General features: G+C 42.5%; 1 pseudogene; it reads right to left on the reverse strand.

The window, feature by feature from the left end:
- Positions 1–13,377: 13,377 nt before the first annotated feature.
- Positions 13,378–14,536, reverse strand: LOC147429777 (uncharacterized; annotated as a pseudogene).
- Between the last annotated feature and the right edge of the window lie 2,204 nt (positions 14,537–16,740).

The raw sequence follows: 16,740 nt of genomic DNA on the forward strand, positions 1-16,740 counted from the left end.
GAGAGAGAGAGAGAGAGAGAGAGAGAGAGAGAGCATACAAACTCCATGCGAGACCTCCATGGCCGACCTCCATCTCCCCTCTTCCATAGCTCCCTTCTTCCTCCTCCTACCTTGCTCTGATACCAGTGAAAGGACAAGGGGACTGGAACATGCTCATCACCACCCAGCCATGCCCTATATAGGCCCTTGGCATTCTAAATATAGGGACCCCCTTGACTGCATGTCCGTCGTGGCCCTTGGCCGTGCCTGGTCCTACCATTGTCCTGACAGTTGGCCGCTTAGGGCCAAGTACTAAGGTATTTAGTTGCTTAGTTGTGCCGCTTAGTTCCACCTGCTTTGTTATTTAGCCGTTTGACCGCTGAACTAGGGCTAGCCGCTTAGGGCAAATCAATATTCATACCCTTAAGAATTATCACTTAGGGCTTGCCGCTTAGGTTAACAGTCTCTTTGCCAAAATGTTTAGGCCCACTCAGTTTTTTACTTAGGTATGGCTAGTCGCTTATGTGTTTGGATGTACGAAGGTGCTAGGTTTAGTTGTTAGGATATAACTGTGTTTCAATGGTTCACGATAAAAATAACACAAATAGACTTAATTTTAATAATGAAAATGGACTTCCAAAACGGCTTGTGTACTTCAAAAATGCAAACCAACACACTTGACTTCCCCTTTGGATCAAGCAAAACAGGTGTTGCAGCAGGTGATGGTGAATCCACTCTTGCACGTTTAGCCAAACACATGGCTTGCACGACCGCAAACTCCTCCTCACCTCAGAGACCTTGGCCTGCTCGGCCGCTACCACCTCGGCTTGTGCAATCGCCACTGTGTTCGCCAAAGTATTCCCCATGGGCAGTAGGAGATCATCGTCATGGGAGGTGGTGGTATCAACCTCAAACTTTCCATGGGCATCGAGAATGGTGAAACACTCATCCATGCGAAGCTCAAAGGATTTCTCCAGATCGTGCATAAACACAAACTCCTCCCCACCCACCACAATGGAGGAGAAGCGGGTAATCTCTACCTCAGGAATGGCATCCCGAGTGGTGGCTCCTTCTGGCGGTCCCGAGGATGAACCGACAGATGGAGAGGCCTCCAAGAAGCCTTGAATCCCTACAAGGTAGGTCAAGGCAAACGTTCTCTCCTCTGCGGATGTGTCAATGGCCACGGGCTTGGGGTCCTTCACATCAGCCAGTACCCCGCCGATCTGCAAGTGTGGTAGCACTACGTTAGGGCCTGCTGGGCACTCGTGAAGAAGGAAGATCATTATGGCCTGGACAGAGAAAAAAGTGTTTCCGATCCTTCCCTTACTCATTGCTCGCACATCATCAGCTTCAAGCCGCACATATTGTTTGGCGGGTTGTGCTATGGTGGCAAAGCATGCAAGCCGCTGATGAAATGGCCTGTCGACACCCTTGGTAGATGTGGTGCAGAAGGCCCTTAGGGACCCATTGCCCTTGCCGGTTTGGTAACTCAACAATGAATCTCCCCATGCACGTGGAAATGTATGAAGTAATGTGCTCAAGAGATTGAGAGTGGACGGTCAAGGTGGTTTCCAAATTGGGTTGGGTTGTGAAAAATGCTTGAAGCTCAGGGCGATTTGCATGCCCAGCCTCAGTAAGGAATGCATCTAAAGCACTAGTAGCAGCCATGTCTTCTCTTTGCGTGATTGGGTATGCTAGGTCTCTTTGCAATGCTGGGATGAAAATGGTGAGATGAGGAGGTGGTCCCCCTTACATAGACATATTCCATCTCGAAAAAAATTAAAAAATATGCGTTTTAAAAATAAATTTACACAACACCTTAAAACTCAAATACAAAATTAAGTACAACACCTTAAAAATTTTCAAAATCTTTAATAAAATATCCAATATATAAACGATTAAAGTTACAAGCCAATTCACTTAGACAAGATGACTTCGTCTGTAGCCCAATCTTTGTAAACAAGCATAGTGGCCTCCATCTGCCTTCCAATCTACACAACCAAAAAATGGGCAATCAAAATACAAATACCCACAAAAATTAAGAAAAGGTAGCTAAGCAAGCACAAAGCAGACCTTGCGTTGTTCCAGTTTGAAACTTGCATTGCCGACATCCTCGAATCCCATTATGACAAAGTGTTCCCAATTGGCAAGAGTCCAATGCGGATTCACTACAACCACCTCCACCTCATTATTGGGCATGCGGACACGAATTTCAAAGGATTGAACCTCTTCGGCTGTCAGCTGCAAGGGTATCCATTTGGCACGTTTGTGCATCCACCTTTCGTAGCTAAACCGTGCATACAAGGTGCACCTTGCTTTCAAATATCGAAGGCAAAGCTGTGTGGGGGACACATTGCACTTGTAACAGTCACCATCATGCAAACCGTTAACATGGCCCGAATTGACACCTAGAATGGTCTCCATTGCATCTATGTCAACTTCTTCGCAAGCAAACATTGTCGGTGTTTCTACAATCGGCAGAGAGCGGAATGCATGCACAAACAAATGAATGGGACAATGCCAAGTGAGACCCACCGATCTGGTTCCCTCACCAAACTTTAGGGACCCTTGGAAATCTTGCAGCACCTTGCGCTTGAAAGAAAGCAAGGCCCAATGGTCTGGAGTTGGCCATTCTGCACTCTGTAATGAGGGTGTCTCCACGGCTTCTAACCTACCATAGCTTTGGCTTGACTTCGGCACCACGTACTTGTGGGAGTACATGAATATTTGCTGCTCGGTAAGTTTTTTCGATGAGACATTAGGAAACATAAGCTCCCCAATGTGAGCATGTACAACCATGAACGTGCCTGAGAGGCACTCAAGCGGCTGATCCTCAACTAAGCTGGATGGAAAAACATCTTTACAAATGCCCTTAGTCAAACATAATGATCGCATGCACGTAAACATGATATATGCATGGGATAGCTAAACCATGAGGACTTACAATGAGGTGCAAATTGAGTTGAATCTCTCTTCAGGTGGATCTCAGCTGCACTGTACACGTGTTGCACAATGGCCACCATTCCGGACTTGGTTTCTTTGAATGCCAATAGTCTTCCCTTCCAATGGCGTTCCAATACGCCTCGACATCGTACGCGATGAGGTCCAGCACTGAAGGGTTGCATGTAGACCCATGAACCCTTCTTGAATACTTGTGGGATCCATCCCCCCTCTGAATTTTTTGTGTTGTGCAACACAATCTCCTGTATCTCTGGTTTGGGCCGTCTATGCGTGTTAGCGGTGGACATGCTTGGGAAGTTGGGCTTAGGAAGGGATTGGAAATGGCTGGGAGGAAGGTGAGGGAGAGAAGTGGGCAAGGCTATGGGCTATTGTGTGTGGGTACTGTGGAGAGAGAATGAGGAGCTGAGGGGAGGCCAGGGTGAGGTGAGCTGCCTATGGTGGCTATGGTGGCTTTGACAGTGGAGATAGAGAAAGAGGGGAGGAGTGAGAGGTAGAGAGGATAGTGGAGATGTGGGCTATGGGGTGTGGGACTGTAGAGGGTTGATGGAGGTGTGACAGAAGGGGGAGCTATGGAGAGAGGAAGAGAGTGGTGGAAAGATTTTGGCTATGGCTGCCTTGACTATAGAGAGAGAATGGGAGAGTGTGGGAGAGAAAAGTAGTGAGGGAGGGAGAGAAAAGTGGATTTTGGGGGAGGAAATTGACTTTTTGAAGTTAGTTTATGTTTTGGAACAGTTTTGGAGGCAAATGAGTCAATTTTGACACTTAATTTTTTTTTTCATTTTTTAGGGTTTTTAAGCCTGCACATTTTTTCTTTTGGAAGGTCCCTCCCTCTTTTATGACACCTCTTTCCCCCCATTACTCCCCCCCCCCCCCCCCCCCCCCCCCCCCCCCCTACCTAGCCTCCCTCCCACCTCTCTCTAAGAAACAAGCATTGAAGAGGGAGACAATTAGGCTGCACCCCTACCATTCCTCCCCCTCTAGGTGATATCTCAAGAGCCCTCTCATTGGTTCTCCCTTAAGCCTTCACTAATCAAAAAGGCCCAAGGAGAGTCCATATTTTTCCTAATGCAACGAAGTAAAATAACGTAACAAACTTCAAAAAGCAAATAGACTTCAAAAATATAAATGGATTCAAAAAAGGCAAATGATTTGCGGTTTGTTGAGGATTGGTCCGTATTGGATCAATCCATTTAAGTAATCCGCAAGTACTAAATTAGAGTTTGTACTGGATCTACGTACATGCATTAATTGTCATGTAGTTATGGAACATCGAGGGCCTTAAATATAGGAATTGACCAATAAAGACGAGATTATTACCCGATGGTTTTGATTTTTGTGCACCTCTAGATCGAGGTGTGCGGGGATCGAACATGGCTAGAGAATGTGCAGTAGATAGAGCCAGTGAAAAATGGTAGAAAAATCGCAAATGGTCTTCAAAACCGATTTTTGTACTTCAAAAACGCAAAAAAACTTCAATAACACACATAGACTTCAAAATTTGCAAATGATCTTAAAAAATAACAGTCTGTTAACGATCAATCCATATTAGCTCGGTCCATTTAAGTAATCCGCATATATTAGATTATGGTTTGTACTAGATCTACGCACATGCATTTTCATGTAGTTATGGGTGTGTACTTATAAAACAAGAGTGATTTGTATATTGTTGCATCATTGGTAGATAGAATACGGATGATAGGATGGCGTGTCCTTGTGCGCGATGCAAGCATCAGATCTTTCAAATACAAAAAAATCATACGCAATAACAATCTCTTTCCCATAGAAAAACTACAAGATCTACGTTATTGATCTCATGGTCCTGAGACAGTAGATCAACCATTAGGAAGGGAATGGGGTATAGGAGGGCCTCTTTATTTGGCAGTTTTAAGGAAATGCTTAAAGCTTAAGCCAAGTTTGACCAAGCCTAAAAGAGAGGGCAAAAAGGCATATACTGAGATTTTTAAAACTACTATTTGTATATTTTATATTTGAAAATAGGCTATTTTAACCCAAGAGAGAGGTGGGTAGCTGGATTTTAAAATGTTTTTTCTCCATCTCCCTCCTCTTTTTCTAGCATATAAAACACTCTCTCACTTAGTTCTCATTAAAAGAATCACTTTTCAAGTCCCCCTGCCAAAAAAACAAATTTTGCATATTCTCTCATTGCATTCTCTCTCTAAAATGTGAGCCAACTCTTTCTCTCCATCGCCCCTTTTCTCTCTTGTCACTTCCACCTCCCAATCATCAAGAGGACATTCTATGTTGCCTACATCTGACAAAAAGTGCAGATCCTCCAAGGTTGCAAATCTACTCTCTCTCCCACTCTCTTTCTTTGATCTCTCTCTCTGTCTCTCTCTCTCTCTCTCTCTCTCTCTCTCTCTCTCTCTCTCTCTCCCCCCCCCATGCTTCTCCCACTCTAGCTCTACGTGAGAGCAATGGAAAACTCCAATACCTCTGCGTGAAAGAGCATTTCTCTCTCTAAAACTCTCATGATCAACATTTTGAATTCAAAGGAGATTGAGCTACACTCCCGCTCTTTCTTGCCTCCACAACATAATTCTTTTCTACTATCTCTGAGTACTCTCCACTTTTTTGCTCTATAACCAACTTTTTCTGCTTGCAGCAGTCACCATTACACATTCTCTCTCTAATTTGCTTGATTAGCTAATGAACATGTCATTCAATTGCCCTCCATCGAAAGAAATTACTAATAGGCCAAAATGATATCGATTAAATGCTAATTTGGAGCAAGATTATGCTACTGTGCGACTTGGCACATCGAATTTCAATGTTGCAGATCAGCTATGAAGCATTGTATACAAGGCAATCAACATACGGGTTGATGGCCACATTTACCCTGGTGATCCAACGATTAATGCACCACTACCCTTTTGTAATGTCACTGAGCTTCTGCGTTTTATTGGAGATAGAAGAGACGGACTGTTCGACTAGTACTGGAGATTGTATTCAGCTTTTGTCAATGAAAGAGAAGCAAGTAAACATCTCTTTGCTGCCTATTCATCATTGCAAGATAAGTCCCTGAAAGATCTATAGCAAGTTAGAGAGGAAGCCAACCAGAAGACGAAGCAACTAAATGATGAGATGGCGAATCTCAATGAAAAAGTAAAAAAAAAAGAGGAGTGTCGACTAGACAATTATATTCAACTACAACACACTTCACAAAATATGCATCGGTGAATCAATCATCTCACACACGTTCCCCTAGGCTACCACATTTGTAAGCACAAGAGACAAACAATTTCCTTTCTATCCTCAAGTGGTGAGCTCAAAAGAAACGTGTCTGTCAAACTCGATAAGAATATAGATGCAAGATTATGATTTCCTACATGTTCTATAGGTTAGTGTAACGCTAATTCAATATGCAGAAACTTGGCTCGAACGATGATGGAAATTGATTACGATGCTCAAACAAGCGGACATGCTTTGCTATCGCATATCATCAAGCCAAAGGACCTGGTTGAGCTACTGGATGATCCATCCAATGTTGGTATTGCTAATGTTTTGCGCCAGAAGTATTTCAGTGAGGTAAAGAGCATTGTGTCGCTTCAATAGATGATGGAGGTGTGTGACAACTCATGAAAAAGTTTCAAAGCCTATGAAGCTTTGTATAGAAGTGTCACACTCGATCATCAAACAAAAGGTTTGTTTCGGTTTCTGCCAACACCTTACAGTGTCAGTGTTGCAAAAAAGTGCGCCAATAATGATGTTGCAGCTTGTTGGGCGGATTTTAGTATGTGGAGGATGACATGCCATTAGAAGACAACAAATTCTTCCGCTACAATAAGTTTAACAATGTGTATGTTGACTTGTTGAAGCTCCAAAAGTCAATGATAAGATTTTATGGGTTGACACAAAAAGAGTGTGATGGCAAAGTGATATTTGTTCCTAGGAGACTCACTGTGTTTTTCCGTACGGTACCGCGTGAGTATACAATGGTGGTGTTTTGGATTTTGTACATAAGCTTATACAATAGGGATAGCCTCTCATTGGCCCCTCATTATTTCATACTCATATCGTATACATAAGGGAGGGGGAAGGGCGGGAGAAGGGGGGTTACATTGGAGCTACATTCAACTACCAAAGCCACCTTAAATACATTAGTGAGACCCCCCTCTCCCCCCTCGTGTGTGTGTGTGTGCGCATATCGATAAATACTTTGATGGCGTGGTGAAAGTAAGGACAAACTTGAAATTCTCTCATTTTTTTGTTCAAAATTAGAAGCTTTTGTTGGTAATTACACCAAAACCTATGTAAATTTCCTTGTTTTCTTAAAGCCAAGCTCAAACCCCTCTACTTTGTCAAAATTCCCAAAATACCCTTTAAATTTTTAAAATTCCCAAAGTACCCATGTATCTAATTTGGTTGGATTGATCAAGCTTTTCTAATTTTTATTCTTTTTTGACAATTGAGATGCATTTTTTAGTGGTTAGCATGTAATTTGTCACAGATTACCTCACAAGACAGGCTATTATGTCTAAAAATAATGAAGCAATTCATCTCCAAAACCTACATAACTAATTCAAATTCTAGTTTTAGCATCTTGTATTGATAGACAATCACTCTTCTTATGAAAAGCAAAAAACTTTTTAATCTTTAGAGAAATTTAATCTCACGATCAGAGTTATTTTGGGAATTTTGGAAAATTTGAAGGGCATTTTGGAAATTCATGAAAAAATATTGCGGGTATTTTGGAAATTTTTAAATTTGAGGGGTATTTTTGGTATTAAAACTAGAATTTTAGTTGGTTACGTTTTCTCGCTCAAGACGCAAACTCCATATTCTCCCGTGCATCTCACTTTCTCTTGCTCTCGAGTCTCTGTTGTTTACTTTGTCTAGACTCCATGGTGGGGGTCGTCGGAGTCCTGACCTGAGAGATCTGCACTTGAAGGGATCTAATTGAAGTTGCCCTTCAACTCCAAAGGAAGATAATTTGTCTGATCCGTCATCAGAAGGGTTGGCCACTCAATTGCCCTTCAAAAACCGACGCTAAAGTAAACTATAGAATTGGGGATATTTTGCTTATGAGATTCAACTTTTGAAGTTTGAAGTATGGGCACTAGGTTTGTCCAAAATCCATGACTATGTGAGGTAACAGGTTTGAACGCATACAAGTTAGGTTGGTTACACACATCAATGGGTAGGCACTGGCCGGAGTTTGGAGATGGGCGGGCGTGCTTTACACATCAGCTAGTCCAATTTTGAATAAAAATTAAATAACCCACCAGTTTTTTACCAAAGCTCACATAGCCTATTGGTTGTGTCAATTGATTGAGGACGTCGCGACAAAGGATCCACCCCTGCTCCATGATGGATAAGGGGTTTTGACCGACCCTGTTTCTGGGCACTGGATTTTTGGCTCGACTAATCAGTATTCGTCGGCTGAAATCCATGCGAGCGCACCCATCGTTGGCCACATGATGTGTAACAACCCTTAGAAGTTCCAATGATAGTTTTTGAAGCCCTTTTGCCCTTCAAACAACTGCCAACCTTGCGTAGGAAGGGTTGACTGGTGAAAAACCTGCACTTGAAGGGATCAAATTGAAGTTGCCCTTCAATTCGAAGGAAGGTAATTTGATCAATCTCTTATTAGTGCCCTTCAAAAATCGACTCCAATATATATTGGGGACATTTTGAAGATTTTTGAAATTTGAGGGGTATTTTGCTTATGGAGGTTCAACTTTTGAAGCTTGAAGTCTAGGCGACGGCCCACGGGCGTTGGGGTTTGTCCATGGCCATTGGCCGTGTGGTTTGAACGTATATACAAGGTTGCAACTTACAGCCCCTAATTTCTTAAGGCCCAAGGACATTTTAAGTAATATTTCTACACGCTGTAGCCTGCGAGTCATGAGTTTTGCTCCCGACTCCTCATTCCCTTCATCTCTGCCTACACCTCTTCATTCCTCCTCATTGGCTTAGTGCTCTTGACTCCTTGCGTCTTAGCTATGGACTCCGAGTTGCTGGCGCTCACATGCTTCATCCGCTTCTAACTCGTTGAGCCCGTCGCTGTCGAATCTGAGGCATGACTTGGTTGACTAACACCAGCATAGCCCAACCTATCACGCTAGCTCCAGCCTCTCACATTGCCTAGCTCAGGACCAGCCGTTGCCGCCTATGTCTTGTAGACAAAGCCTCAAGAGTTTGTTTGTTTTCGGAGTCGGGCGCGGGCCAAGCCCGGCCGCTCCCCTTAACCACCATAAAAGTGGACAAGAAGAACGACTAGGACTATGGCGCCCCGAGAAACCGAAGGCAGTACCCTCAAGAGTCAAGACTCGTCATTGGTCAAACATCCCGATGTCCTATTTTAACTTCTGGCATTGTGAGTACTTTGTGAGTATATTAATTTGTTCTCTATTTTTAGCTTCTCTAATGTGCAATGTGCATTGTAATTTGTGACTACTCTTTACAATTGTGAGTCAAGACACTTTGTGGCCTTTGTGCCCTATGGGAAATTGGGAATACTTATTGCTAGACGCTTTATATTTTTTTCAACCAAAAGGAAATCACGGCAAGTTGGGATTCGACAATTCTACTATTTTCTCTTCAAGGCAAGCTCAAAATCTTACCGAGATTTTACGATATTAGTCGGTTAAAATACATTGGGCCCCGGTTATTTTCCAACACTGTCAAGTTAGGAGTAAAATTGTAATTACTTCAAAGTTGAACGACCTTAAGGGTTAGTGCACATTGCAGAGCTTGCCATAAATATTTTTCTTATCCAAAGAAATTAGAGACAAATAATAAACTAAAAACTATCCCGATTTTTAGATCATAGTTTGAAGCATCTATCAATAATTACACTAAATCTTGCCAGATTTTGTCAATTTTTTTCAAGGCAAGCTCGAAACCTTGTCATGATTTTGCAAGTTAGTGATAGTCTATAGAATTAGACTGCATTATTTCAATTTTGAATGTCTATTAAAGAGCTCAACTCTCCACTAAACAATGCGAAATACATATATAATATATGTTGACTTTTTGTTAAATAACAACTTTATCTACCATACACTACAAAAGGTTGTGTGCACTTGTGACGTTTTTAGCTAAGACCGCCGCTAACAATGTCACTATAATCATCGCTATATGCGTCTCTATATAGAGACATATATAGCGACGGTTACAGGCTACCTATAGTGAGGCTCATAGCGATGTTGCAGAGCCATATATAGCAACACTTATAGCGACGCTCGCGAGTAAAAAATTCTAGGTGGCAGGGCATTCATCAATTATATTGAATGTTTCTATTATTGAATGTTTCAATAATAGAGTAAACCTAAATGAATCCAAGAAAAGCCCAGATTCACCTTTGAAAGAAAATGCAAGGTATAGACCCAAAGTAGTCGCCCACAAGACAATATAACCATTAACTCCATCATCCATAGTATTGTTTGCAGAATAAAGATACAAGATTGACAAAAGTAAATTGATGACAATTGTACACATCATAGGCAAAATAACTTGATTGTTAAGCTTTGCAAATGTAATAGTTACAACACCATTTTCATTATTGAGAAAATATACATGGTTTTCCAATAGTTACAAAAAGACGTATACACATCATCTCATTATACATGCTATGACAAAAGGAAACTAATGCTGTCTAGCTACGGCTAGATTGACGTCGTCTAATCAGACGTCTCATCACGTCCAAGTGGCAAATCTATCGGATTCTGCAAAAAAAAACAATAAGACAGCTTTTTGTAAGTATAAACATAAAATTTACAAAACAATACAACAAATAGAAAAAAGTAAACCCTAATACTAACCATGCCGTTGCGAGAACTCAGAATGTCCATCAGGACGTTTAAGCCCTTTCTGCCTGCGTATTCATGCTCGTACGATGTGGGGTCACGTCCTGTCATCAACCACTATTCAAAACATACAAAGAATCCATTATGTTAGAATTTAAAAGTATAAAAGACATAACTACCAAACCTAAAGAGCAACTTACAAAATCAGCCTCAAATGATGCCCACCCGTCAAGCTCCCTGCCTCTACTCGCGCTTTCGCTGCCTCCTTTTGTTGCTTCCACTTGTCAGGATTCTCGTGTGCTGCTCACTTTGCATTCTTCCAGTCTTCTTTGGCCAACCAATCTGATCTTTTCCACCCATGCTTTATTGCTTTTTGCACTTTAGAACGTTTGTGCTTACAGTATTTGTGCATTCGAACCTTCATCAGGTCTTCATTGAAGCACTCATCCCGTGTTGACACGAGAAACTCTTCATGCAGCATGCTGATGACTTTGTCTTTTAATTCACTTGGTACTTCACTCCAGGTGTTTAGTATGTAGTGTCTAAACACCTGAGAGCAAAGACCACGCATGCGTGAGATCACCTTCTTACCACCATCATCCAAGATGATGCCGCCACTGAAGTCGATGGAGTAGGGAAAGCCCTCTCGCCTGTGACGTGTGAACCAGGGTGTCTTGGTAGGGGTCTCTCACGGCGTGTTGATGGGGGTACGGACATCAGGTGTGTCCACTGGAGTCTGGGACCCGAAGCGAGGAGTGTCAACTGGGGTGACTCCCGGAGGAGTAGGTAGTGGTGTGTAGCCAGGAACGGCCAATAGCCGTGCAAAACCGTGCATAGATGGCGATGTCGTGGCTGGTGTGGGGGCGGGCAAATAAGGGGAAGGTAAAGAGCCTCGTCGAACATAAGGTGGTGTTGAGGAATCAGCGGTGGCTTCTCTACAACAACCACTACCGCCACCACTAGAGCGTCGGTGCCTAGACGAGTCTGAAGATCGTCTCGTCGACATCGAAGCTTCAGAGCACACTGCATGCTCTGAAACAGGGGGAGACGCTGAAGGAGTAGAACGACTTGATGGTGCTCTAGAGTGATGACGGTCCTCGTACCACTTCCCCTAGGGTGACAAAGAAGAAAGAAACTCATCATCATCCATACCTGCATTAAACACAAGAAAATTTAATCTTAATATTGAATGAATGGAGAAGAAAACATGGACAAGTAGAGAGAGAGAGAGAGAGAGAGAGAGAGAGAGAGAGAGAGAGAGAGAGAGAGAGATAGAGAGAGAGAGGACTCATAAAGGGGGAGGGATTCATGTGTAGAGAGATTTCGTTGAAGTTATTGTGAATTTGTAAAAGCACTATGCTCCGAGTGCGATGGAGATTGAAGCTGCAATCGTAGAAGGAGGTGATCTGTGTCTGCTCACAGATGCTGCTCGCCCTACCACTAGATCTAGTTGATTGGGTGAAGAGACTCTAAGAAGCAGTAGTGGTGCTTCTTAGCATCTCTTTCACCCGATCAACTAGATCTGTGGTGGGATGAGCAACATCTATGAGTAGAGACAGATCACCTCCTTCATGATTGCAGCTTCAATCTCCATCACACTCGGAGCGCAGTGCTTGTCGTCTCTCCTTGTGAGAACATACCTGGAGCATACGTACCTAGAGTGGATGCAATGATGATTAAATACAATAACGCAATGATGCATATAGACAGGAATGGAGAAAAAGCCACGTGAATACAATATATATTATAAAACGGAACAAAATTATTCAAATACAATATTTATGGCTTTAAGAGGTCTCTCTCTCATCCTCGCATAGCTCAGCATAACTTACTATACCTATATAGAGCTCTTCGTTTAGACAGATGTTCGTCTGGCACCACTTCAATAGCAGCTTGATGCTCATCTGGCACCACCTCAGTGGCTTCTGACTGAGCATCTTCTCCAATCTCTTCCATTGATGCCGCTGTGATTGGCACATGGTAGCCCTTATACGTCCGTGCACTATGAGGGGCTCCCTCTATGACGTACCACCAGTTTGATGTAGACTTTGTAGGATGAAATATCACCTGCCAGATCCACATAGTTTAGATGAGAGCTTCCAAGCACATAAATTCTAAAATTGGATGCTAACTATTTACATACTTACTTGTTCACAATGCTCGGGTAGTACGAAAGTATCTCTTAGGTCAGTCCATTTCTTAGTTGAATCCACCTCAAGGAAACCAGACTCTCCTCTACGCATAGTAGCGTTGCGACCCTCCATGATTATCTTGAATCATTGCACGTTGAACAAGTCGACAAAAAATCCTCTATAATTGATCCTCAAAATCTCTTGTAGCGTGCCGAAGTAAGTGAGTTCTGCCACCATAGCATCTGCATCAAAGGACCGTCATCGACTAGACTGTTCAAATTTTTCCATGATTCCACAATCTTGAGTAACACGCTTTTTGTCGATCCGTTCCACCTAGAATGTCGACTTTTACACCATGCTGCTGTGTATGACTTATACTACAACCAACAAAGATTATGAGTGGCCGTTCAAACATCTAGAAAGTCACTAGTCGTACATTGCAAACTTACCTTGGTCGCGCAACCTCGAGAGTACTCCCACTCCTCCTCAGTCACTTCTTCACCGCACTGCTGTGCACTTTTCAATCGGTTGTGCAATCATCTTAAGCTCATGAATGTTGGTATGCTCTCTAGACCCACCGGATAATGCATCGCCGGTCGTCTTCTCCGTCTCCACTCGATCGGTGCCCTTTGTCTCTCTTGCTTTGCATCCTCCTATTGTGAAATCCACTTTTGCATCACTAGATTGTGAAGCATGCAGAATCGATTGATTTTATCCTGTAGATCTTCCACCATATTCTTCTCAACACCAAGATTGCACATGACAATCCTAGATATGCGATCATCATCTATGGTTCGCCATAGCGTGTCCCGGGTTTTATCAACTCTGTCTAGCTACTCTCCAATGTAAATTAGGGACTCTGATACCAGCCAACCTTCTGCCATGCTACCCTCCGGACGTGCCTTCTGACACACATATCCCTTAAGTGTTTTCATGAAACGTTATAAAAACATCTATTTGGAATGTACTGTGCCAGCTATTTCCACCTCATCAACTATGTGAACAAGAAGATGCACCTGAATGGTTAGCATGGTAGTAGGAAAGTGTTTCTCAAACATGCACACAACCTCCGCACTGTTTAGTTTGGCGAATGGTATGGAGTCTACATTGATCTCCTTTTGTGAGATCCATTGCATCAACTTCGCAAGTGTGTTACGGACGTCAAGAGACAAACATCCCTCAATGGCCACCGGTAAAATAAACTACGAATCATGTCTAGCAATAATATTAAAGTCCACACACAAATTTTGATCCATCGGATGCTTTCTGCGGCCAATATTGCTCCATACCATCCACATTTCTAAGGTCAACCCTGGCTCCCAAAGTATCTTTCTTGCTGGCCATGTGGTCCCACAACAAATTACCCACATCCTTGAATATGTGCATTTGATCAAGCAAGCGATTGATGATGAGTCAGGGCCAATATGGTAACTCGTACCATAGAGAGAGTCTCTTCATCCCTGGGGGCAAACCGTCATCACACATCTCCTTCTGCTCTAACCATGCTTGTGCAAACATCCTCGGTGGATCTCTTCCCAAAAAGCTGTCACGTAACACATGATTCTCTCGAAGATATTCTTAATGACCTTCGTAGATTTGCTTCCTCAATGAGGGTGCCCGTCGTGCATTCAGTCTAGGTCCACATGTGACACATGCTCTGTATCCGCTTGTTTGAGTCCATGCATGTATACACATGACAATAGATAAGCTTGAGAAAAACCAAGATTTACAGTGTTTGATTTTGAGCATAGATCACTTGAGCATTCTGTTAGTCTGGGATAGTCATGCATGGTCCACATTAGAATGCCTCTGATCAAAGCATTGTGTCGACCTGTGTGTCGGCTCATATCCACCACTTCTATGCCAATCCACAATTGTTGGTGATCTTCCAATAGTGGACAAAGATACACATCCATATTCTTCACTTTATACCGCCCCAACACAATCAAGCTTAGCCACAGGTGCCCCTTCTTGGTAGTCAACCACAGGGGAATGTTGTAGTTGATGATGACAACGGGCCATACACTGTAAGATACTGATCTTTGACCAAATGGATTTACGCCATCCATAGCCAGGCCTAGGTGCAAACTTTGAGCTTCCCTGGCAAAATCCGGCCATGTTTCGTTTATATGTTTCCAGGCTGCACAATCTGCAGGAATCCGTAGCACACCATCCAAAGATTTATTCTCCTCACGCTAGGATGCTACGGCGGCATGGACTTATATTCAAAGAAATGTTTGATGCGAGGAAGCAGAGGAAAATATCGCAAAACCTTTTGTGGAATTTTTTCTCCGTGGAGATCTACTCGATATCTCTCGGAATCACATTTCGAACACTTCTCCATGTCTATGTATTTCCCTCTTAAAAGAATGCAGTCGTTAGGACAACTGTGAACCAAATTGTAATCCATCCCCAAGTTTTCCAAGATCTTTCTTGCTTCCTCTTTGGAATTTTGCATCACATTATCAGCTGGCAGTATGTGCTCTTTGAGTAATCTGCACAGCGAAAAGAATGCGGTACACTTGTGTAAGTAATCTATCAGATCATTATACATCTAGAGTTTTTTATTAAAGTAAACACATTGTAATAGATCAACTGAAAAGCATTGTAACACTAGTGTCACTCCATCCAAACTTTGCTTGCATGTTGAGAAGAACCAGGAGCGCCTTCAATCTAGACACACGTGCTCCATCATACAATGGAGTATCGGCTTCACTTTTCATATAATCATAGAAAAGCCTTTCTGAATCCATGATTGTCACGATCATTTCATCAATATCGGGCTCAAACATTGCCTCATTTGGAATGTGGTCTGCATGATCATCCTCCGAGCTGTCAGAGGCTACACCTTGTGGCCTCACGTATGTTGCTTGACTAAAGCACGTGCAAGCACGTCTATTGGGTTGCAAGATTGCTGCATGTTGGCCAGCGTTAGAGTCCGACGAGTTACAATTGGCAAAAACTCGATCTATAATAGATGGATCAAAACTCGCCAAATTTGTGAATGTGCTGCAAAGAAATGCGTCTTGTCCGTCGCACAACATGCTTGCATTGATTACAAGGACATAAGATCCTTGTTGAGAGATAGGTGTTTCGGTTGGACAGCCCTACATCCTCGTCACTATTGATAATGAAGGTAAAATCCTTATAACCTCGACATAAATTTAATCTTCTATTGGAATCCTCTGTCTTTTCTCTCTCTCCCTCTCTCTCTCTCTCTCTCTCTCTCTCTCTCTCTCTCTCTCTTTGTTCACACTGTAAACTACCTCACATTCTCTAGTCATGTCCAATCCCCACACACCTCGGTCTAGAGGTGCACACAGATCATAACCACTAGGTTATAATGTCGTCTTTATTTCAGGTCAATGCCTATATTTGTGGGTACAAAAAATCTACACACCCACGTCTACATGATAGTGCATATAGTGGACAAAACCCCTTTGCCTCTTCTCTAGATGTAGCAATTCACACCATCTTAACATCTCTTCAGAGCATATCTTTGTTCGAAGGATTACTTAGCACATTACATGTTGGCCTCCAATCCGAGTATCATGCCGTTGAAAGCTTTCCAACTTAAGGTCGTATCCGTAGAGAGGGATCACCGTTTACCTAACTCTAATTTTTTGACCGTAATCCATAATGTAGACTTTAATATATAAACTAAATCCAAAATCTAACATAATTGAACATGTGGTGATTCGTGGCTAATTGAATATGGTTAATGTGTGAGTTAATAGGTGTCAGATTCTGATGGGAATATACATATTGTTGTGTAACTAGTGTTTTCTCTTTGGGCAAAGCGCGCCTTCCTTGACATGCACTAAAATCTAAACTAAATCTAATCTAATCTTAAATCAAACATAAATCTAGATCTAATCTAATCTTAAATTGAACATAAA

This window comes from Adiantum capillus-veneris, chromosome 22, assembly GCF_014529385.1.
Source record: "Adiantum capillus-veneris isolate H3 chromosome 22, ASM1452938v2, whole genome shotgun sequence".
Classification (NCBI taxonomy): Eukaryota; Viridiplantae; Streptophyta; class Polypodiopsida; order Polypodiales; family Pteridaceae; genus Adiantum; species Adiantum capillus-veneris.